Here is a 24,137-nt window from a genome sequence, read left to right on the forward strand (position 1 = left end):
TATATATATATATATATATATATATATATATATATATATATATATATATATATATATATATAAATTGATAAAAATAGAAAAAAAATCCTTGCCCACTCACGGTACAAATGTACTATAGGTTTGGTAATAATTTTTCGTGGGTAGTAAGTACATAAAAAAATATTAATTACTGATCTTACAAATGGAGATGATTTTGCTCAACATTTCAATATAATACTGATAGCTTCCAATCAAACGTTTTAACTTACATAATTCACTTTAAGCGATAAAAATATTACAATACATTTTTTCCAAGTACAGTGCATAAGTCACTCATAGCTGAATGCTTCTTGACATTCTAAGGTATTTTCAGAGAGGGTGGTAAGTTTTTTCTCTCACTCTCTCCAGGAAAAGAATTTTTCTGGAAAATTTCTCCCGGAAAATAGGATTTGAAAACAAGCTAATTTTTAATCCTGCAACAGATAGCCAGTTCAACCTGTTCGGCTGTCTGTCGATAAGCAAATAATAATATAGGCTACACGATGTCCTCATAGCCTCACTTGCTTTGACCATAATTATAAATAAAATATTTCAACTAAATCCGCCTGGAAAAAAAAGGAAAAACAGGCTATTAAATGTAGTTGACAGTTATAATACATACACACACACACACACACACATTAGCCTTAATTTACGCAATAGTTCCCTTCTCTGTTGTATTATGCCCCAACAAGTAAAATAGATACATTTTTAAATAAAACCAAGCAAAAAGCACTCGTCTAAAGATTATCAGTTGCTTCTAAACCTATTGCACTCATTTAAAATTTATCAGATGCTGCTAACCTACTACAGCGTTGCATGCAGTCGAATGATAAAAGAAAGTTATCGTGCTGTATTTATGACTTGTTTGGTGATGAATATGCGCATATTTATTCATTCCAAAACTGATTTAAGATTAACATAGTAGCTGAGTTCTAGAATAGAACATTCGGCAAGTTGGGCATTTCATCGATCTTGAAAACAAAATATCATCTGGTTTCATTTCTTTCTTGTTTTGGTGTGGTATTCTGCAATCATTCTGCCCTGTGTGTTGATTGCTTTACATTTAGTATATACCTGCAAAGATACAGAAGAGGGCGGTATTTGCTTAATTATTTGATTTCTACTTTATTCTTCTAAGCATATCTACTACATTGCATGACAGTAGGCATGTGTAACATATGCACTGTAATCAAGCTTTGTATCACACTCTCGTGAATAGGAAATGCTTATATTCGCACCGATTGTCGATACTAATATTTCGATAGTATTCATTGTGGCTTTTTATAATAAAATTAGTCGATAACGCCATCAGAGATATACTGGTTCTTTCTTAGGAAAGAATTTTATCCAATAACTACAAGAGTAGGCAAATTATAACCTAAAAACATACAGTTTAACAAAACCTGAAAACACGCGCTTAGCGCAACAGCAGTGGATAGAATTCGGTGTCAAATAGCAGTAATCTAGCTAATCTCTATTTCTGACTTCTACAAAAATATCTTTGATTGATAAATCCCAATGGAGAAATGTTGCGTTACATCATGATAAGTTATTCACAATTAATGATAATCTTGAAGAAGTATAAAGCAACTTCTCGCTGTTACACGCAAATAAAGATATTCACTAATAGTTACCATATGGTGCTAGGTTCTAATTAGAGTAAAGGGCGCATGATATCATCAATACTCTGCTTTTGCTTTGCGAACAGAAATATCAAATGAAATTGCATCCAAAAAGAAAAACAGCATAATATAATTAAAATATCATGTAAAATATAACTGTAATAATAATTATTATATGGTACTTCGTATAATATATCTTTATTATACGATGTACTGCACGATAATTATTACAATTATTATTACTTAAATAAAGAGCCAATAGGCTTCACTTCGGCGATGCATTATTTAAATTAAGGGGATATTAAATTCCACATTATTTCAAAGCCGAATAAGAAACTCAAAGATCGGAATCAAAGAGTTTCATGCCGAATATAATAAACTATAAAAGTTTCGGCGGATTGCAGCATAAGCTAAAGCACATAGTTCACACTAGGCAACTCGTTATAGTTTACTATATTCGGCATGAAACTCTTTGATTCCGATCTTTGAGTTTCTTATTCGGCTTTGAAATAATGTGGGATTTAATATCCCCTTAATTTAAATACAATTATTATATTGTAATAATTCTAATAACTATTGCAGTTATTATATTGTACACGACCTTATACCAGTATCGTCACTGTTGATATTCTGTTATGAAACAATAATTATTGGATAAAAATAGTTGTCACATTTGATACAACAGCAGAAACAATTATAGCTATAGAACCAACAGATGGCATACGTAATTAACAAAACCGTTTCTAAATGGATTCATTTGTCGACTCTCATTTATCGTTAACATATCCGCTATTCAATCTGGTGGTTGGATAGTGGGTATGCTAACCACTCGGCTAACCAGGGTGGCAATTATGCTAATTTGAAGATATGATGATAACTGTCTTAATGAACATCGAAAAACATGGATAATCTTTTTTTATGATATTCATGTTTCCAGTACGTTCTGAGTGCTATAAAGTCTAAAAGCTTAAGAATTATGTTATTGTACCTCTCAATAGTATAAAAACTTGAGAAAAACGTTTTTTTTTTTTGATATCATAACTTAAATGACCAGTGAAACCACAGCGGCAAATGAAATAATGATAAATTACTAAAACTTATATTTAGCAACATTAAATATAATGATGACGTATTATAGTGATGCCTTATATTAATCAGTTTACATGACATCTGAAAGCCAATATTAACATCATATTTGTAAATTGTAAAGTTCATTTTGATGGTAAACTTTGCGCATAACAGCACGATCATAAACGCTTCCCTCTCTTTCCCCAACTAATAAAAAGTTAAGCTTCAAAGAATTTAATGAATCACATAAAAGATACAAGAGCAATTACATGCATTTACCCATTCATTTTCAAATAATATTTTACTATTTTTATTTAATCCTCTTTCTTTCTTCTTCTGATTAGCAAGTTTAGTTTTTGGAAAACATCCTATTGAATAAAAATTCAGCTAACATTATTACCACTAGCTTAATTAACTAAGCATTTTGAGATTTCTGTCCTTTAACACATATTCAGTAATCACTTTGAGAGCTTTAGGTGGGCTCCTTAGTAGCCTTTGAAATCTCTTAGCGATTTCATTTGTACCGAATAAACTCCCTCCTCCGTGTTGTACGGTTTCGAGCTTAGTAGTTAGCGTTCAGTTCTTTACTTATTACTCAAATTTATATTAAAACATAAATCAGATATACATGAAAAAACGTACTATATTATTCAGAGTATATAAACAACTAAATATCATTTCATCGTTCATAATTCATATTCTAACAAGAGACAATTTAATATGTAATGAATTCATGAATATTATGGAAATTTGCACAAATCTCTTATTTCTTTTCCTGTTTTCATATTTAAATATGCGTTTGCAACAGTCACTGATATTTTTATTTTCATATGTTTCTTTATAAATGTTCATTTTATTCTTTGATAATGGTTTTAATATACTTATTTAGTGTAACATTGCTGATTAATGTCAAATAGCGGATCGATGATTCTTCTTGTAAATCTATTTTTTTCCCTCTGCAGCAGAAAACAGACAAACCAGCTTCAGAAGACAGTCTTTGCTTTTCATCACTTTGTACAAAGACTCAATTAATAATTCAGTCATTCGAGACTGAATTCTAAATTCCTGCTTAACTAGTTAATTGAATAATATTTCCGCTTTCCAAACAACAGGTCGTGGGTTCGAACCAAACCACATACACAGATGCATGTAAATTCCCATTGTCTTTAGGTGGCAGATAAATTTCATCGTGCATTGTGAACCATTGCACTTTAAAAAGGACTTGAAAATTCCATGTTTAGTCTCTATGGGCAGGATGTTCGGATAACATTAAAAGTATAAAAAAATAATAAAAAGAAAAACAAACCCAACTCACGGTACTAATATACTATACACTAATTGGAAAGAAGTCAATGGGCAAGATGCATCGTGCCAAGTAACAAGTCACGTGTCTGTAGCTGGTATAAATTGGAGGAATATGATCAATGTTATGGAAACAGTGTAATTTTAAACCAGAATACGTTGTATACACTAAACGCAAAGTTATACTAAGTATGCCACGAAATTGGAAAGTGGTAATATTAAAAATTATAATGTAGAACGTCCTGCAATTTAATACACTTCTCGTTAATATCATTAATTGAACGTATGATTTACGGACGTCAGGAAAATTTAAAGAATGAAATGATTCTACCAGTATGATCCATTTTCTAATTTTAAGCGGTCTATTATCAGTCTGTTTCATTCTAAATATCGGTAGCGTTTAAAATTGGAGACTCACTGCAGCACTTCAACCAGTAGTAGTAATAATAATAGTAATAACAATAATATGTATATACGTGCGATCGTGCGTGTGCGTGCGCTATGAAGATGAATAGCAAGGAAGTGAAAATCGAAGTCAAAAAAGTAAAGTGACTATAAGCTTTTTGCTTTCGATAACGTATTTTAATGACATCTCACTCGTGCATCAATTCTTTTCTTTTGTAGTTATGTTAGTAGCTTTTAAACTCTGCTTTGCACGCTACATTAAGCTAAATTTGGACTATCATTGTTATCATGTACATCTATGTAGAATCGATAATCAACTTATATCTAGTTAAAAATAAACAAGAAAACTGGTATAACCAAAGTGTTGCTTTCTCCCTGAGTTATCTGTCAAGGCGGTGAAAAGATTTGGATACCACCAACAACAGCGCATAAACTTCCATTAAAGGAAACAGCTTAGCGTAGCTGTCAGCAGCTTCTTCAGTACAGGATCCACACGAGGCGGCGTTTAATGTTCATTTTTTACGAGCTCAGCAAAAGTTGCGTATAATTCCGTTATCACCATAATACAGGAGGAGAAAAATCAATTATTAATTTTCCCATAATGTGATTTGTGAGGCGGAACAGATGACAGCTGAATTAATAGCGAAGTTCTCTATTAAAGATAACCCTTTGTTAATAGACCAGGAAACCAGGGTGATGGAATGAGGTAGACTACTAGGTTCCCTGCTCCCGACCTTCTAAAAAACGTACTCTCTTAAGATAGCGGCTATGTTTGAAACACGGCAATCAATAGATGAGAAGACAGCCTATAGCAGCTTACATAGATCGAAAGGGATCACGTTTTTAGATAGAAACCTATCAATGTTGTTCCTTACTTTGAGAAATATTAGCGACTGATCGTGTAGGAAAATGCCACGCATAGAACATTAATCACGAGAAGTCCGACTCCCAGATTACTGTGCTTCACAGCTGCTTTCTGATAACGACACTAATACATGCACTTTGCCTAAAAGGAAGAATAAGGAGCTTTTCGGATCAACAAAGTTTATGAAAAGAAAAATAGATGAGAGGATCACAGATCAACAAGGCAATGGCCTAAGAGGACGGCTTTTGAAAACGAAATACTGTCTTTGATCGAAAACAATACTTCCCTGTTTTAATAAGCTTGAACAACAAAAAATATTAAATAAGGGGTGCTTTCGTAACTGACTATACCGGAATGTCCACCGATGTACAATTCTTATCAGTGAATTGTCTATTGAAACTGGACAAGCCAAGCCTATACGTTTAAGAGAGTTATTTAACTAATTTTGTGGTATAGGTTAAGAGAATAACAAATCGTTATGAACTAAGCATTAGTTTAATAATATCAAAAGACGACCTAAATTATTCAAGTGCACATTCGGTAATTAAGCACTTTAACAAGAAATATCTTAAGGGTAAAGTAATTGTTAACTCGCTAACTCAACTCTTTCGAATTCATCATAAAAATACTCCTGTGATAAACGATTTCCATCACAGAAATTCTTCCAGCTCCAAAGAAGGTGAAAACTATGAATGAATTACTGTTTACGTATACTTCAATACTTTACTTGAAGAAGCAAAATGCCGCTTTTATTAATAGCAAACTTTCGTTGGTGTCGAGTAGTAGATGCACACTTTCTATTGGAAAGTATGATTATATTTGCTGTTGCGTCTGGAAGACTTTTTATGACGAGTCCAATAATACTTACGACCATATTGTTAGTGTATTTTTGTATGGTCTATTTCGAGAGTTGCTCCGACTGGCGACATTACGATGCAGACGCTATCTCACACTCGTCATCACTAGCGCTATGCCGTGGCAGTAAAAGTATCTAGGTGTTGCAGTTCTACTGATCACAACTATTTTAGGTTAGGATATCCTTAATATTACTTGTATGTCTGGAGTAATTCTAGTGGTAGAAATATTGGACAACCGCCAAGTTCTTGTAACGTGTACGGATGAAATGTAAGAAAGAGAGGCCAACACGTGCTCAAATTCCACCAGCATAATGAACTTGAGAGCACCCAGAAATAGTTGGCCACCTTCAATTCTAGACAAAAATATCACAGAGAAGTACACCTGACCTTTACTAATGTAGGATGAAGCACGATAAATAAAGATTCAAGGGAAACAGGATTCAATGTTTTCTGGACTGATGTCCAGAATTTCCATAAGATTAAAATTAAAATTAGAAAACAAACACAAAAAAGAATCACCACAGAGAACATGAAATTCAATCAATTTATATTAATCCTCCATAATCGCCTCGATATGCTATAGGATTCTAACTTTTTGTGGGTGGATTGGCATTATACATTTACAGTTCACTCTAAAGTAGATAATGTTCAGAATTTACTCATTTATTCATATCCTAATATTTAAAATACTTCTTATTCACTTCAGCAATAAATAAGCACCAATAGCGTCGCCTCTTGATCATTTTTAATTTAATCATTTTCACTTAGAATGCTACAGTATGACCAGATTTTTTCGAATTATCAAGCAACAGTGTGTTATATATGTGAATTACATGTATGTTCAAGCCAATCTGTCTGTTTCAGGTAAAAAATCCTAAGATCTAGATCTCGGAGACTAATTTAGCCTTATTTAACAGAGGACCAGAAAATTTCTCCACATTTCTTAAATAAGGTCCAGAAATTTTTGCATGTGACTATTGCATGTAACTCGAAGGAAATTTCGATACTGGAAAGCAATGTGGTACAGGAAAACCTCGCTTAACGCGATTAATTAATCCATCAATTAATGAGCGCTAAGCGAAATCGCGTTAAGCGAATGCAGTAAACAATACGAATAATTATAATTTATCCATCAGTTAGCGTACATTTGGAAAAATATTACAGTATAAGCTATATTAGAGGATAAAATCACCAAAGTTAAGAAAAATTAATTGCTTAAATTTTCATTTAATGTCTAAACATTTGATTGAGATACTTTTTTACCAAAAAATTAAGTAAAAATTTTTGAATCGTGCTCGACTTTTTCATCTTGTCATGAAATTTGTAAGGCCTCCGTAGCTCAGTCAGTATAGACGAAGCCCTTTGGTCGGAAAGACCTGGGTTCGATTCTCGTCAGTGACGTGAGGAACCTTTATGTGGTCTCTTTCGACTAAAGGTGAGTTAGCCGGTCCCATACGGAGGTAGGGAGTTTTGCCACCCGGAAACTTGGGCTTTTCTCCCCCCAGAACAGGCAAACCATCCCCCAGACCACACATGGATTACAGTCATGAATACGTTCCAGCCATATGCCGGCCCCGATCCTGGATAAAATTGGGGGGTTGGGGAAAGTAATGGTGAACTATCCTGTAAAAATCTCACCAGGAATACTTTGTGGGCAATGCCTACAAAATCACCTACGGTCGGAAAACGACTGAAAGGGAAAAACGGTAAACATGCAATTTGCAATAGCTGCCGATCGCTTTATCAAGATTTCGGCGGACTTCGAAGATTCGTTCCATATCAGGATCAGCAGGTACTTTTTTATATGAATCCCACTCGTGAAAGACTGTAAACCTATAATACACTAATATTAGTTTGGTGAATACGAGTTGGTTAAGGATCAGATAATCCGGAAACCCTGCTCTAGAGACCAGATATATAACATTTTCATGCAACCTCAGGCTTCCAATAAGTGGGATTTTTTACTGTACCGAGTGATGACATTCATCTACCACATAAATATATTCATAACATCTTCGTTAAAGGCAGGATTCGAAACCATAATCTACTGGTTGAAGATCCGGCAGGCTATCCACTCTACTCCACTAGAGTGGAGTAGAGTGGATATTATTCCAGGCCAGTGGATAATATTCCAGGCGAGCAATTTATGGAATATTACTTGCCCTCTTCTTCCCTCATATGTCATCCCAACTTTACTCGTAACTTTACATCCCAACTTTACCCTATTACAGCCAAATTATTTGTCTTATATTAATTTTTTGTTATTAATGGGAGGTCTCAAAGTCTGCTATGTCTGTCTGTCATCCATTACCCAGATAACTTCAGTTTAAAAATCCTTATAAATATCCCCCATCTACTAGATGGGATTCGAACTCATGTCAATACAACTAAACAGGGTACCATGCCTTCCGCAGAACTATTGAATACTTGCAGAACGATCTGGTTTAGACTCGGACAATATTTAAAGGTAATAAAATATTTAATTACTTAATTGAATATCTTTAATTTAATTGTTATTAAATAAAAAAAATACCGAATACCGTTAAATATCGAACACTTTAACTGATCAAAATGTAATTGTTCATTACCTTTAAATAACAACATAAAATGTATTTTACACCATTTGAGAACAGGTGGTGTCCAGAACAAATAATTTGTGTAGATAATATTTTTGTTAATAGAAAAACTGCTGTTAATAGAAAAAACGAGTCAAATTTAAATACTGAAACTACTAAGAAACCTCGTTGCAAGTGAGATATCAACCAGGAAACCCCCCCCCAAAAAAATCATCGTTGAGAAACACTACAAACAGAAAGAAACTTATCTCTCCAGAAAACGTTCTCGCGATATAAGTGAGACATCTTCAGGAGTTTCGGGTCTAAACATACTTTAGTCTTCCCTTAATGGTAGTCATTTCACGGAAATTGAAGGGAGCGATTTTGTATAGTGAATAAACAAAAAAAAATAATAATAAATAAATAAATCATTCATGTTTATGTATAAGATTGTAAAAATTCAATTTAAAAGGATATTTTTAAGATTCTAATAAATTTATTTGTGTAGATTAAAACAGACAGAGAGAGAAAGGAAAGCTCTAAAAACTAATTGAACAAATAAAGTGCCAAAAGTAATATTAGGGCAATTATTAATTCAAAGTTCTAGTAAATATATAGTTCTAATAAAATACATTCATGCAAAAAAAAAAAAGAAATATAATGAAATAATCCGATATGATCAGCTAATTGGGACTTCCATTAGCAATATGCAAAACGCACCAGAGCCAATCTAAATGGAGAACACTCTACAAAGACTAGCTGTTTTCGTGGTCTAATGCAACACTGGAATTTAGTAAGAGCGTACTATTATTCTCACTTGCTGAAGGACATGTTCTCATAAAGATTTCATTTTTGCAACGAAACTGCAAAACGAAACCGTAAACGAAATGCCTGCTGAGAAAATATTAAAACATTCTAATTTTAAACATGAAGTGAAATTTAGTGTGATGGAGAGAAGTTACACTACGATTTTGCTTAGTAGCAATTCGAAAAACAACAGCGGTTATATGCTTTCGCTGTCGGAAGTAACCTTTAAGTGCATTCATTGCAAAGATCTCGGTAAATCTCGCCTAGGATGCGAATAATAATGATGATGATGATACACTTAATGAAAATTTTAGCTCCATTTTCAGATTTTATTTTACTGATAGAATTTTTTCAATTTGTTAAATTCCACCCAGTTTAGTTCAATTCTACTTTAATTAATTTATTTATTTTTATATGCTTATTTTTCCTAATGTAAAGATTTTTAACGCACACAAGTTCACAACACTCTTAAAACAATTATACATTGCCATATTTTATAATGTTCTACTTTTAATTGTTCCATTGTGTGAATTTCTTCAATATATATATATCGCTATTTCTGGGAGAAGTTTTACAGCAGATATATAATTTTCTCTATTTGATACTGTCATTCATCGATCATCCCCAGTACTTTAAAGACAGATTAAAACATTCACTGGGCGAAGAATATCATGAAGTATCATGAAACATTAGTAACTTAAATGATTAAATGGCTCGTGTGTATAGTGAACATAGAAATAATTCTCTAAAATTAATACTAACACTTAAAGTAAATTTATCTCGTAAAATGTACGAGATAAATCTACAAGATATTTCGAAAGGTAACGTTGCCTACTAACTTCGTACGTCGCTCTTTAGCTATCAACCCATTCCTTGAATCGAAACTTTTGCATGGTTAAACGCTTTGATACCTTTTAAAATTAGTATTAATATCAAGGTGAAAAAAATGCCATTATTATTTTGTGATTTTGTTTTATTGACATTTCTAAATCGGTATGAGGGCATCAACACTTGAGAAGAAGCTTCTGCAAGGTTTATGATAACCAATTCATGAAAGTTTGATATTTATATTACATTAATAAATCAGGTAAGATTAATTATTAAATAATCAGGGAAACCTGCTCTTGAGAACAAATATACGTTTTGAAAGCCACTTCAGGCTTGCATTAAGCAGAGTAATGGTGTGAAACCAAACGAATGAAGTCATTTACCACCTTAAGACTTGCACAGCCATCCGGGGAAAAAGTTGTGAAATCTACGCTTTATCTTAATGGAGAAAGCGAGGACTTTATACACTTGGCTACAAAGCCGGAACTTTGCTGACTTTGCGCATTCAGCATATCTAATATTATTAATTTTCAGTGTTAAAAAATGCATTACTCGAATTACTTTAGCTTCCTCCTCAAATGGAAAGGTATAAAAATACATACGACATGAATTTCTTTTTCCCCCTCCTATTCTGCACCTGTACAAAAGGTATACTTGGAAAAGAAATAGGTAGTATCGATTTTACCTTGCCTTAACTGTGTGCCGACACTTCTCTAAGTCCGAATGTCATTCATTTAACTTTGTAATTATGCAGTCATTTGTTTTCTCGTCAGAAGCATTAAGAAAATCTTAATGCTTCCTCTCCTTTAATTCACTTCTAATTAATTCTACGCAATTTTTCCGTGCGTGCTACAGTTGTATTGATAATTACTGGATATTTTTCTTTCCGAGTTTAATGGATTATCGATAATAACGTAATTGGAGAGCTGCTCATTAAAAAGTTAGTGTTAAAAAGGCCGTTCTGTTATATTCTTAAAATTGCTCTTTACGCGCTAACTTAATACTTAATATGTGAAGCTAACTAGGGAGATGGAAGAACGATTTCCTCTGAGTTTTTATTCTTGGGAATCTGGTGAAATCCAAACTTAATTTCAGCAGCCAGCTAATCTATAAATCTCTCTTATCTAAGTAGCGATAAATATCATAAAACACTGCCAAATATAGAAACTAATAAAAAAATTTTATTACCTACATTTCCACTCCCTTGGCTCATTAGTGAAAGATAGAAGGAATGCGTTGATAATTTATATCGACTAGCCATAAATGACTTGATAAAATCTGTGATCAACGTACGCTGCCGTGAGGGTTTCGTTCCAACATCGATCACTGGGTAATCTGGACAACCATAACACGTCACGTATACCACTGAGCTTACTGGGTTCATTAAGTGGCCTTGCTGGGTACGAGAAATGAGTTTCGAGATATGGGTTATAATGCTTAAACCATTTCTTCGTAAATAACTTGTCTAAGGTAAGTCAATTTTCACTTCGATAAACTTCGTGCCATATTTCAATGCCTAACGTAAGTTACTAATCGACTATTCAAAGCGTTGTCATTGAAACCCTGATAATGTATTAGTACTGTTTACATACTCTACAGCTGAAGTTCAACAGTCTTAAGGTCAAGCTGAACACACATACTACGTAGCTAAGTTTTCATAAAAGTTATATATGGGAGTAAAAAAATATATATGGGAGTAGACATATACAAAATTTAATAATTGTTTCGATTTAAAAAATTTAGATTTAAGAATGCAAATAATTGCGAGAAATAATTAAAAATTGAAAAAAAAAATATCGCTGTTTGTAATACCTAGAAGACAAATTGTAGCTTTATGACATGGCATATCGATAAATAACTGATAAATGCAAAACCCAATATAACTGCAGTATAACATATTAGACATTACAAAATATACATCATATATATAATTACAAAATATATATCATATATATAATTACAAAATATATGACATATTTTCAAGACAGATTATATGACAGATTAATTAAATAACTTCGACCTCAATGGCTTACGCCACATTTTCAGCATAATTTTTAATCAAGTACAGTATCATGGCTATTATCGGAACAAAGAAATTACAAATATATGACGGCCATGATATTTGGCAGAAAACTATGAAATAAATAAAACTATTTCGTATGATTTTTGTCTAGTCTAGTTATTTAAGATATGTCATAATACTAATGAGCGTAATATTCTCAGTCTGTCAATTCTAATATAAAAACAAAACTTTAATTTTGCTTATAAATTTATTTCGCAATATTGGTATTTGGTGATTTAATACGTTCAAATAGTTGAAACGAAAATACTAATAATACATACAGATACTTAGCTATTGCAACCCATACTTTATGAACAGATTTTGCTGAGAATTTTTAAGAATGACAAATTTCAATTTTGAAATATAAAAAATTCACTTCTTCCGATTTCAAAATGGACATACTTTCAAACATTTCTTTCGAAGCAACGGCGCTCGTCCATTAAAAGGCAATAATTTGCATTGATTAAGCCAGTTACCACAACTTCAAATTCAACTTCAAAAATAATCTGCACGTTCTCCCTCCCCAAACTCGACATTCCCGCTGGGATGGCTTAGTGAAAATTTAAAAAATATGGCGTTAGATTGTTTCAGAATTATTTTAGATTGCAATGAAGTCGATAAGATGGAATTAAAATCCATTTCTATGGCAGAAGTTCGACAGAAGATAGCGTGAGCAGTGAAAATACATCTCAAACTCTGTTTGGGGTGTACTGCAGACTCAAAAATGTCATATAGCAACTGGAAGCGCTCCCAAAATATGCACAGGACGTAGTAAAATATACATTCATATTATTATATTATTACGTGACACCTCCAAGGTGTCCAAGGGCTCATTGCGGAGGAAACTCCGCTCCCTACAACCCACCATCTGCACTACTTAATCCTTTATCTACACACAACATCACTTACTACCTACTAATAGTAATTTTTTCTACAAATTGTGTGTTTATTGTCCGATTTGCTTGTATGCGGAAAAACCCGAGTTTCTAAGGGTTGAGAAAAAGAAAAATAAGCAGCTGCTACCGCCTATGAGATCAGTTAACCCATCTTGAAATGAAATAAAGTGCATAAAAGTATTTCTCTCGTGATGAGGAGAATCGAACTCGGATCTTTTCCAATATGACCACCCACTGTTCTATTGTTTCTGCAAATGCGCTCTGCAGACGCTTAAAACGTGATTGTTTACAAATTACATGCGTCGGTAACTGAGAAGAGTAATCACGTGATCTCTTCACTCCACCACAGCAATCAAATATATAGCAATCACAATATCCGATATTTCATGTCATGCGTAAAGTTTGCGAGACTGAATCAGTGTCCATTTAACATTAGTCAGAGATGTTATTAGGATCCCACCGAAGCAATTAAAGCTATGACACAGTAAATCTTCTGATAATTGTACGTTTTCCAGCCATATTTTCTGTTTCACTGAAAGAAAAACAGCTACTTCCGTATGCGATCAGCTAGTTCACCTTCACCCTGAATTCTCATGAGGGAGACGAAATTATCGAAAATTATTTGCGGAAATGATTTTTTGGAATAGATGACCACTTAGTCGTTTCTTTAGAACGACTACACTGCCATTTGTAGTGTAGTCGTTCATTACACTGCCTGATTGCAGTAAGGTACGATTATCTGAATTTGAACGGTCTCGTTCATTGCAGTATCACTCTTCATTTTACAGTTCAGTTTTATTTCACTCCTGATGACAAATCCAAAAATCGGTTTCGCGATATTCGAGAAGAGTGTGCGTGTATTTTCAAGAGGGAGGGGGAACGGCATTCTGCTATAGTTTAGAAAACAACTACATGAAAACATGTAGACAAGTGAATTTAACGCATAAGTCCATGAGAGGAGGGGCTTCACCAGCAGGGTTTCTTTTTTGCGGGTGCAAATGATCCTGAGTCTTACCTTGATAATGCACGCTGCTTTAGCCGATACGCTCTACAAAAGGCGTCAGTATTCCAGTATTCCATATCACTCGACTCAACTGAAACCTCAGATATCGAAGTCATTTAAACGAAAAACAATGTGTGCAATATGCATTTCTATGACTTCTACTAAAGATGACCTATTTTTACACTTTATCAACAGTTTTGATGAACAATTCTCCGCAGATGTAGCTTAGCCTCATCGAAAGAATATCAGATGATAGGTGGTGGTTATCAGTTGGGATTACAACCAAGGAACTAAAGCTATAAGGCTATAAAGACAGTATATTATATATGTTAATAGCGTGTGCCCTTCTGACCGAATTGCCTGTTTTGTAGATGAACCCATCTCTATTAACTAATTCGGGAGAGGCTGTCGATGCAATCTTTCTTTTATTTTGCTCAGATAGTTTTCAAATGTTATACTAATGATTTAAACTGGTATGTTACATGTTTCGCGAAAGAAGATACTGTACTTTTTTCTTGATATTTGATCACAGAGGATGCAGTGTGTGTGTGTGTGTGTGTGTGTGTGTGTGTGTGTGTGTGTGTGTGTGTGTGTGTGTGTGTGTGTGTGTGTGTGTGTGTGTGTGTGTGTGTGTGTGTGTGTGTGTGTGTGTGTGTGTGTGTGTGTGTGTGTGTGTGTGTGTGTGTGTGTGTGTGTGTGTGTGTGTGTGTGTGTACAAAAAACGTAAACATATGGAGTTTATACACAATTATATACATCCTACTGTATGTGATATAAATGCAGGTAGTTCTCACTTTACGAATTCCCGCTTTACGAAATTTTTGGATCGGATTTTTTATTTTAAATTGTGGGGATATTTGATATTTGATCAGTTAGAACACGAGCTTCAGTCACTCACGAGCCTTGGCGACGCGAGCGTGTTATTCGTAGTTTTCTTCAATTACACCTGATTTTTTTTATTTGTTTTCATTTTAACTATAACCCTTTTACCTTACCAACAATGTCAAAAAGAAACAACAGTGCAAAACCAGAAAATGAGCAAAAGTAACAAAGAAAAACAATTACGTTAGAGAAAAAATATACGAAATTATTACCAGCCATCAAGCGGGTATAGGGGCGCACCGGTAATATGTGCGGCGCACACAGGCGCCAGGATAGTAAAGGCACCAAAAATTTCAGGCAAGGAGGAAATACTTAAAAAATATTATTCATTAATTATATCAAAATAAATTACATTTTTTAAAATTTTTAATTATAATTTATAGATTTGTCTTAAACAAATTATTTATAATCACGTATTTGTTATTATTCCTTAAGATCTTATTTTATTCTGATCCTAGTTCTAACGAGTAGTTTAGCGTAAACAAGTAAAAACTTGAACTTGCGTGATTTTAGTTTACGGGATGACGCGCGTTTGAATTTGTTTAATCTGTTCACACTCGCATTTGCTCTAAACATATATAAGAAAATCTACTGCAGTTTTTAACTTTATTCTATATTCTGCTATTACATTGTACGTACCGTATCGTATCACTAATCAAAAAAGGTATCAGTTGTAAGTTTATAGTTAGTTTAATTTTGTACCAAAAAATATTTAATATTTTTGTTTTTATAAAACTGCAAGTTTATCTGTTAATTTACGTAAAACTATATAAGGTGCAATTCGCAAATGATTTTCCTGCCAAATAACATAAATTACTTATTTTTAATTATTTTTGTTGTTTTTGCTTTTGTACCCTTCTTCTATGTTTATTATATTTTATAAATGTTTTTGTAATTTCTGCTTTTTTGTTCAATAAATTTATAATTAATATATTTCGTATTTCATATTTACTCACTGATACGTTTTTATAAAGCGATTTTTTATTGGGGGGGAGGGGTATAGGGGCGCCAACTAAAGTTTTGCACACAGGCGCCGGAGACACTACTGGCGCGCCCCTGAGCGGGTAGCACGGTTAAAGCTCTTTATTCTGAATTCTGAAACTCAAGAGATCTTAGGTATGGCTAACCAGTTGCAAATGGAAGTTTCGGAAGGTGATGTTAATAAGCTGCTTCAATCTCACACTATGAAACTCTCGCTCAATAATCTCCTCAAATTAGAGAAACAAGAAAAAAACGAAAAAAAGGACATAGGAGATAACGAATATGAAGTTCCAACTCGGTTTTTCACTTTAAAAGACTTAGAAGAAGCATTTAAACTTCTCAAAAAAAGCTCAAGCAATCTTTGAATCAAAATGATTCAGATTTTGAATGATTTAGTAAATGTTCCCGCGAAATGAATAATACTTCTGATTGCTGTTGAGCTATTTTAAACGAAAAGGAGCAAAAGTCACCGAAGCAGATGACACTCGAGGCCTTCTTTGAAAGAAAAAAAAAAAAAAGATGCACCGAAGCTTCCTAATATATCTTCTACTACCTCGATGGCTGCCGATTCATCCGGTGATATAGAAATGAGTTAATTTTATTTTTTCGAAGAATCTTTTTTTAATTAAAAATTTTTCTTATGTTAGTTTTTAAATATGTAAATCTTTGGCCAGTAAAGTCTTTTCTTATAATTTAATATTCATTTTATATTTTATAAATTCCTTCTTACGAACGTAACTCTCGCTTATAGCATTATTTCTAAGGCAAATAAACTCCCGCTTTACGAATTTCCGATTTACAAACAGTCGCCGGGAACCAATTAATTCGTAAAGGCGGGAATTACCTGTATAAGTATTTCTGGTGTAATCATCTTTTAACACTTCTTTAAAATCCTCGTGCAATGCCCAGTTAAAATAGGATGGACACCACCTAACAGTTCGTAACTTCTCCCTTTAACCACCATAACCGCCGCTGCACAGCATGGAATAGACCACATAGGGGCAACCCCCGGACCGGATCTGGTGCTCTACTTCTTTTGATCCGGCCCTAATCTATTTCAGCGAAGTTTGTCTGATTCATGGTGGGAGAAAACATGGTGTGTTCTACTAACTCACATTAAGCTGGCGTCATATGTTTTCTCCAACCACGGTCTCTTTCTCTAACGGCGTATTAGAGAAACAGACCCTTTCTTTTTCTCTAACCAAGGTCTCTTTGACTAATGGCGTGTGTGAACGTGTTACAACGTGTCAGTTCGGTACTTGCGTTGGTGTTGTACTTTGTTCGGTGCCTGCGTTGATGTGTTCTGTTCAGTGCCTGTAGTGTAGAAGACAGTTTTGTTTGACAGTTCTGAATATCGCTTATAAATTTGGGATAATGTCAGGGTTTATTGCAAAAAAAAAAAAGAAAAGTAGATGCAGAGAGTCGTCAATTTCAAGACAACTGGACAGAGGATTATTATTTTATTCTGAATAAAGATTTTCCTGTATGTTTGCTATGCGACGAATCCGTATCCGTCAACAAAGAATACAACTTGAAGCGACACTTTACTTCGAGACATGCGGATCACCCAAAAATTGATGGACAACTACGGAAAGATGAAATACAGAAGTTGAAGAAGAACTTGGATACTCAGCAGCAATTTTCAACAAGCAAAGAACGCAGCACCACAGCATTGTCAAAGCCAACTTTGTGGTAAGCGAAAAAATCGCTAAGCATTCTAAGTCATTTAGTGAAGGAGAATTTATCAAAGAATGTCTGCTGGATGTTGCAAGTATAATATGTCCTGAAAAGAAAAAAGACTTCGAGAATATTCGTTTGTCGAGACGTACTGTTGTCCGACTGATAGAAATTATAGCTGATGATATCATAAAAAGTTTAAAAGAGAAGATTGCTAGATTGGAAGCATTTTCAATTGCTTTGGATGACAGCCCCGATACAGCACAACTAGCAATATTTATTCAAGGAGTTGATGCGGATTTCAACATCACAGAAGAATTATTGGCGCTTTGGCCGTTAAAAGGAACAACTACCGGTGAAGATATATTTGCAACAGTCAACACAGTCTTCGAGAGATTTGGGCTTAAATGGAGTTCACTATCTGGCATATGCACTGATGGTTGGTGCACAGAAGGGATTTATTGGAATAGTTCATGGAAGAGCAATAGAACTACAGATCCATCCGGAAAATGTAACAAATTTTCACTGAATTATCCACCAACAAAATCTGTGTGCAAAATCGATTAAATTCACAAATGTTATGGAAGTTGTAGTAGCCAGTATTAACTTTATTAAGTCACGTGCACTTAATCACCGCCAATTTAAGGAGTATTTGGCAGACCTATTTTCGGATTATGAAGATGTGTCTTATTATTGTGAAGTGAGGTGGTTGAGTAAAGGTGAAATGTTAAAACGAATTTATGATCTGAGACAAGACATTGCAGATTTTATGGACATAAAAGGAAACACAATTAACCAAGTAAAAGATGATGAGTGGGTGTGTGATTTAGCATTCCTTGTAGATGTCACCGGATACCTAAACGAACTGAATCTTAAATTGCAAAAACAAGGACAATTGGTTCATGAACTGCATGGACATGTCAAGGATTTTTGTAATAAACTAAGATTGTTGGAAAGTCAGATAACAGCTAAAAATTGTTATCATTTTCCTACTCTAACAACTCATAAAAATATCCCTTATAATTGTTATGGAGATGAACTGAAGGCACTAATAGAGCAATTTGATACAAGGTTTGCCGACTTCAAAAACAAAGACTCCACATTCGCTATATTTGCTCGTCCGATGGATGCTGATGTAAATAATGTGCCAGAAAACTTACAGGTGGAACTTATTGAGCTTCAGGCGGATTTAGTGCTAAAATCACAATTTAATAACATTGCTTTGACGGATTTTTATAAATTTTATTTGGTGGAAGAAAAATATACAAATTTACGCGCCTTTTCAAGAAAAATCATTTGTCTTTTCGGCAGCACATATATGTGTGAACAGTTTTTTTTCGAGGATGAAATACAATAAATCAAAAATTCGGACAAGAATAACGGACGAAAATTCTATGCGAATATCCTTAAGTAATATTAACGCAATATTGATAGTGTTAAATTGTGAATGAAGATATTTTATATATTATAATACTTGATTCATATTTAATCCGCCATGTCATAAGCAAGACATGTTAGTCTCTTGCTTATAATATGTTATTCATATAATTGCTTTGAGTTTTGTTTGTTATTAATTAATTATGTAATCTTAGGATATGTAATAGTAATAAAAAAGACTCCATATAAAAATGTCATCCATTTTATTTAGTTTATTCTGTAAAATTTATTATAAGAAACTGTGTGTATATAAATTTAAATGGACCTTATGTGAACGGTGATATATTTTTTTTTGTTATTTCTGTAAGTAAAAGTATTTTTATGGAATTCTACTGATGGGATTTGATTGGTTATTGACGGAGAAACGGAGTTTATTTTTAGTTAGCTGGTGCTGTGAGCGTGAGCTACTGTGTATAAAGAGAAAAGCCAGTTGATATAAGTTGAACTAGTTAAAACCGGATTTTGGCGGGAAAGAAAGAACGCAGTTGATTGGAAAACAAAAAGTAAAGGAAATAAGCCTTAGAGAGGGCATAGAGATCGGCAGTGAGTGGCAGAAGGGGAGTTGATATACGCCAGAATCAACCAAAAAGAAGGACAAGGAATTAATAAGCATTTCGAATTACTTCTGTGGGAGTTCTGATACTACGATAAATTCCAAATGGTTAGTAGAAAAATAGTGCAGAACTTAAGTTAATATATAGAAGAAAATAAGGAATTGTAGATAACTTAAACCAAGTGTATCAAGACTTGTGTATTTCTGTGTCTATAATTCAGTTATTATAGTGGAAGATTTCTTTTGAATTGTGTTGCCATAAAGTAAAAGTCAACAAGAATTTCAAATGTGCCTATGCGAATTCAATGTGTAGAAGCAGTAACCCGGTAAGAGTTGTTCTTTCTATAACCTGTGAAGCTATAACAGTTAACTCCGTCGGATATATTTTGACCTTAGCTGTGGTGTTATGTCAATTAATGATCGGATGTTAGATGTACTGAAGTACTTTCCCCTCGAAATAATAAGTGTTATGTTGTTCTATTGTGTGTTAGCTGACTGAGAAAGAATATAGTGTAGCCTGTCATAAGATTAGTTATTGTAACATTTGGAAAGTTAAACTTTTAAGAACTATTCTCAACTTGATTGACTGAGCATTAAAGAACTGAAAAAGTGAATGTTTAATAGTTAATGGATTGTAATTATTCTGAATACTTTAGACTGAGCTAATATATTTATGATTTGATTCATCAATTGAGTATAGAGAACTATGTAAAAGAAATACTACTGCTTTAAAAATTAAGAAATGTCAACATTAGTCATTATCCACAAACCTAATTAAGAAGTTACTAATATCTGAATGTGAATTTTTGTAATTTTTCAATTGGATAACCTTTAGCAGATAGTTATACTTGAATGTATATGTTGTGTTATTCCATTAAATGTTTTCCTTTGTTGAGTTAAACTTGGTGTTTGCCTGATTTTCTTTCATTGCACCGCTCATAAAATTAATCGGACCTTTGCGGAAGCCTTAAATGCTATTAACAAACTCGGCCTGAAAATAAAGTGATAATATAAATATAGTTGATGATTGATTCTTCTATATTAATTGGACTAATCTGAATATAGGGTGGTGCAGTATAATATAAATTTCCTTATATTCAGATGAGCATCAATCAACAACTAACGAAGTAAAACGGAATTTAAAGAGGTAAAGATAAGATTAATAAACCAACAAAAATGGAACAGTCAGTTAAGTAGGACGTTCCAACAATAGTCTCGTAGTTGAAGTACAAGGCCAATCTTCACATTAAATTGTTATGTCGTTCATTATATTATAAAATTTATGTAGAGCTTTATACCAAAGCGTTATATTATAAATAAATGAAATATGAAGTAGCAACTTGTTTTAATTCATTTAATATTAATTTATTTTATTTAATAATTTGGTTCGGCCCTTGACTCGGAGACAGAATGAAAATCTGGCCCCCGAATTAGGAAAGGTTGCCCATGCCTGGCATAGACTCTTTAAGACCTTTCAACGTTGAGGAGTATGCTGTACCTCGCCGTCAGTATTGCTTCTCGTTGATCTGCGAGTGTTTAGATATAGGATTCAAACGCTGGATCTCTCTCTCTCTCTCTCTCTCTCTCTCTCTCTCTCTCTCTCTCTCTCTCTCTCTCTCTCAGTTCCACATGTTCTCCCGAAATCGAATTTGGCGACATGGTAATACCTAGAAGTTGCTGTCGTGTTCTGTGATCTCTATCTCTCTCGAACGAACGAAAGTAGGAACGAGAAAGACAGCCACTGTGGAAGGTGTATTGATCAGTTATGTCGATTAACCCCTTAACATACAAAGATGTCTGTGACACGTCTTTTGTTTATTGCAACAAAATTGATTTTGAATTTTGGTTTCACACATAAATACAACCGAATATAGACGCTAGACAATCTTGTGCCTATTTCCTTTCAGCCGAGAAAAGTTGCCAACGGCGTGTATCGGCTATTTCGTTTGCGTTTGCACAAATTTATCATTATTTTTCAAATAATGATGAATTTGATCCAGCAAATCACCCTCGCCCAAAATATTGGCAGAAAAACGACCGCTTTATGATTTTTAATTGGTACGTTAAGGGGTTAAGGACGTTGTACGGACTCCAAAAGATTCCCAGAAAAACACACACCCCCCTCATACCATAACGCTACCAACTCATGCCTTTCCTCTAAACCATGTGACATCGGGATGTTTCTTCTCAGCAGGGCTTCTCCTAATCTTCCACCTACCGTCCAAACGACATAGCTGGAAACAAGATTCATCCGAACAATGTTGGCAAACATAGTCATCGATTATTAGCATTGGTACTGTGACTCGACGCTTACTTTGAAGGCCCATAAGGACGATGGATCATTATTCTCCCGGTTAAATTCCATTGCCAGCCATTCTACAGGTTTTCTTCCATGGTCCTGCACAAGGCGAATAACCTGCGTTCGCCACAAGCATCGATGAGGCACTAACTATTGGTTTGGTGATTATAGTTCTGCAGGTATCCTTCCACTCTTGAAACAGAAACACTTAACTACAGTATTCTATTCCATAAACATCCTACAATCGATACCCTGCAGTGTCGCCATTTTTTTTCAAAGTCCCCAGATAACGTCTTGTTTCCCCAGATAACGTCAGGAACCCATGTCGATCAATAATTTCGAATGAGCAGTAAGGCACACTCCTGTTTCACCATGATACAGGATCCACGAGCAGGTGGATATAGCCAGTTGCGAAATAACCGGATGGTCAAAATATTCTGGCTGAACTGTATATATAATGATACTGCACATGTGCGATGTACTGTTCGTTCGAAACGTTTGATCTTGGTCGACTTGTATATACCATGCTATATACAAACTGGCCTAGATGCAATAGTGCAGTCAGGTAATTCACATTTAAGCCGAACATAATATATGTGCAATGTATGCCCAAATGTAATTATAAATTAATAAACGAAATCATTAAATAATCAAAATAAGAAGAATAAATTATAAAATAATAATGAAATTGTAATGACTACTGTTCTATTACTTCTGGGCCATCTGGTAAACAGTACTACTTAACTCTGATGTCTACCTTTCGAAATGCTCGGTGTTGCACCATTCGCAAACCGAAATACAAACATCATAATATTAGCCAATGAGCTAGACTCAATTGTAGGAAGGCCAGTTTCTTCTATCACTCAATGAAACCAAATTCGAAACGAATTATTCGATAAAGTTCTCTCTTGAACAAATAAAAATAAAGATACATCCTATTATGATTAATTCTAGCTGCAAATTCATCCTATAAATTCATGTCATAAATTTTGTGCGATGTACGTCAACAGAAATATAAAGTATTTTATTTATCTGCTTTCTTCTCATCTCGTGCTTGAGTACACCCACGGTTTTAAACTGAATAAAAAATTAATATATTTTATTTGCAGTTTTAAAACTCAGTAGTGTCGCAAAACAATTTAATTTCATGTATCTGCTAAACGAAAAGACTTAAAATGAATGTCCTTTATAAATCAAGCAAAGATTTATTATTGTTTGAACGTTTGAAAACAAGAAACGGAGTCTTGAAAATCGGAACTTGGAACGTAAGAACATTATATAAACTAGGGAATTTTGACAACCTTATACAGGAAATAAAAAGACTTAAAGTTGATGTGATGGGAATTAGTGAAACAAGATGGCGAAAAACACGGGAAAACTAGAAAAAGATGGCTTTACATTTGTATATTCTGGTGGAGAGAATTACGAATATGGAGTGGGTTTCATGATTAAGAAAGACATCTTTAAATGTGTAATGAGGCTGTGGCCCATAAACGAAAGAATAATACTTATTAAATTAGCCGCAAAGCTTTTTAATATCATAATTATCCAGGTTTATGTCCCTACGATGACTCATAATGATGAAGAAATAGAAGAGTTTTATAACTTACAAAAATCTAATAATATGTAAAATCAAATGAGATACTCATAGTGATGGGTGACTTGAATGCAAAGGTTGGAGAAGAGGAAGAAAATCCAGTTGTTGGAAAATTTGGACTAGGCGACAGAAATGAAAGGGGTGAGAGAGTGATACAATTCTGCATTCAAAACAACTTGCGCATAATGAATACTTTCTTTCAACATCCAAAGCGCAGACTATATACTTAGACAAACCCAGATAACCCTATAAGAAACCAAAAAGATTTCATAATGATAAATAATAGATACAAAAATAATATAACCAACATAAAAACATACCCAGTTGCTGATATAGGTTCAGACCATAACCCTGTTGTGTCTACTTTAAAAATTAAACTTAAAAACATTTCTAGAAACAATCATACTGAAAGACTTGACT

This window comes from Typopeltis vanoorti, chromosome 7, assembly GCF_054136105.1.
Source record: "Typopeltis vanoorti isolate ZY-2024b chromosome 7, IOZ_Tvanoo_1.0, whole genome shotgun sequence".
Taxonomy (NCBI): Eukaryota; Metazoa; Arthropoda; class Arachnida; order Uropygi; family Thelyphonidae; genus Typopeltis; species Typopeltis vanoorti.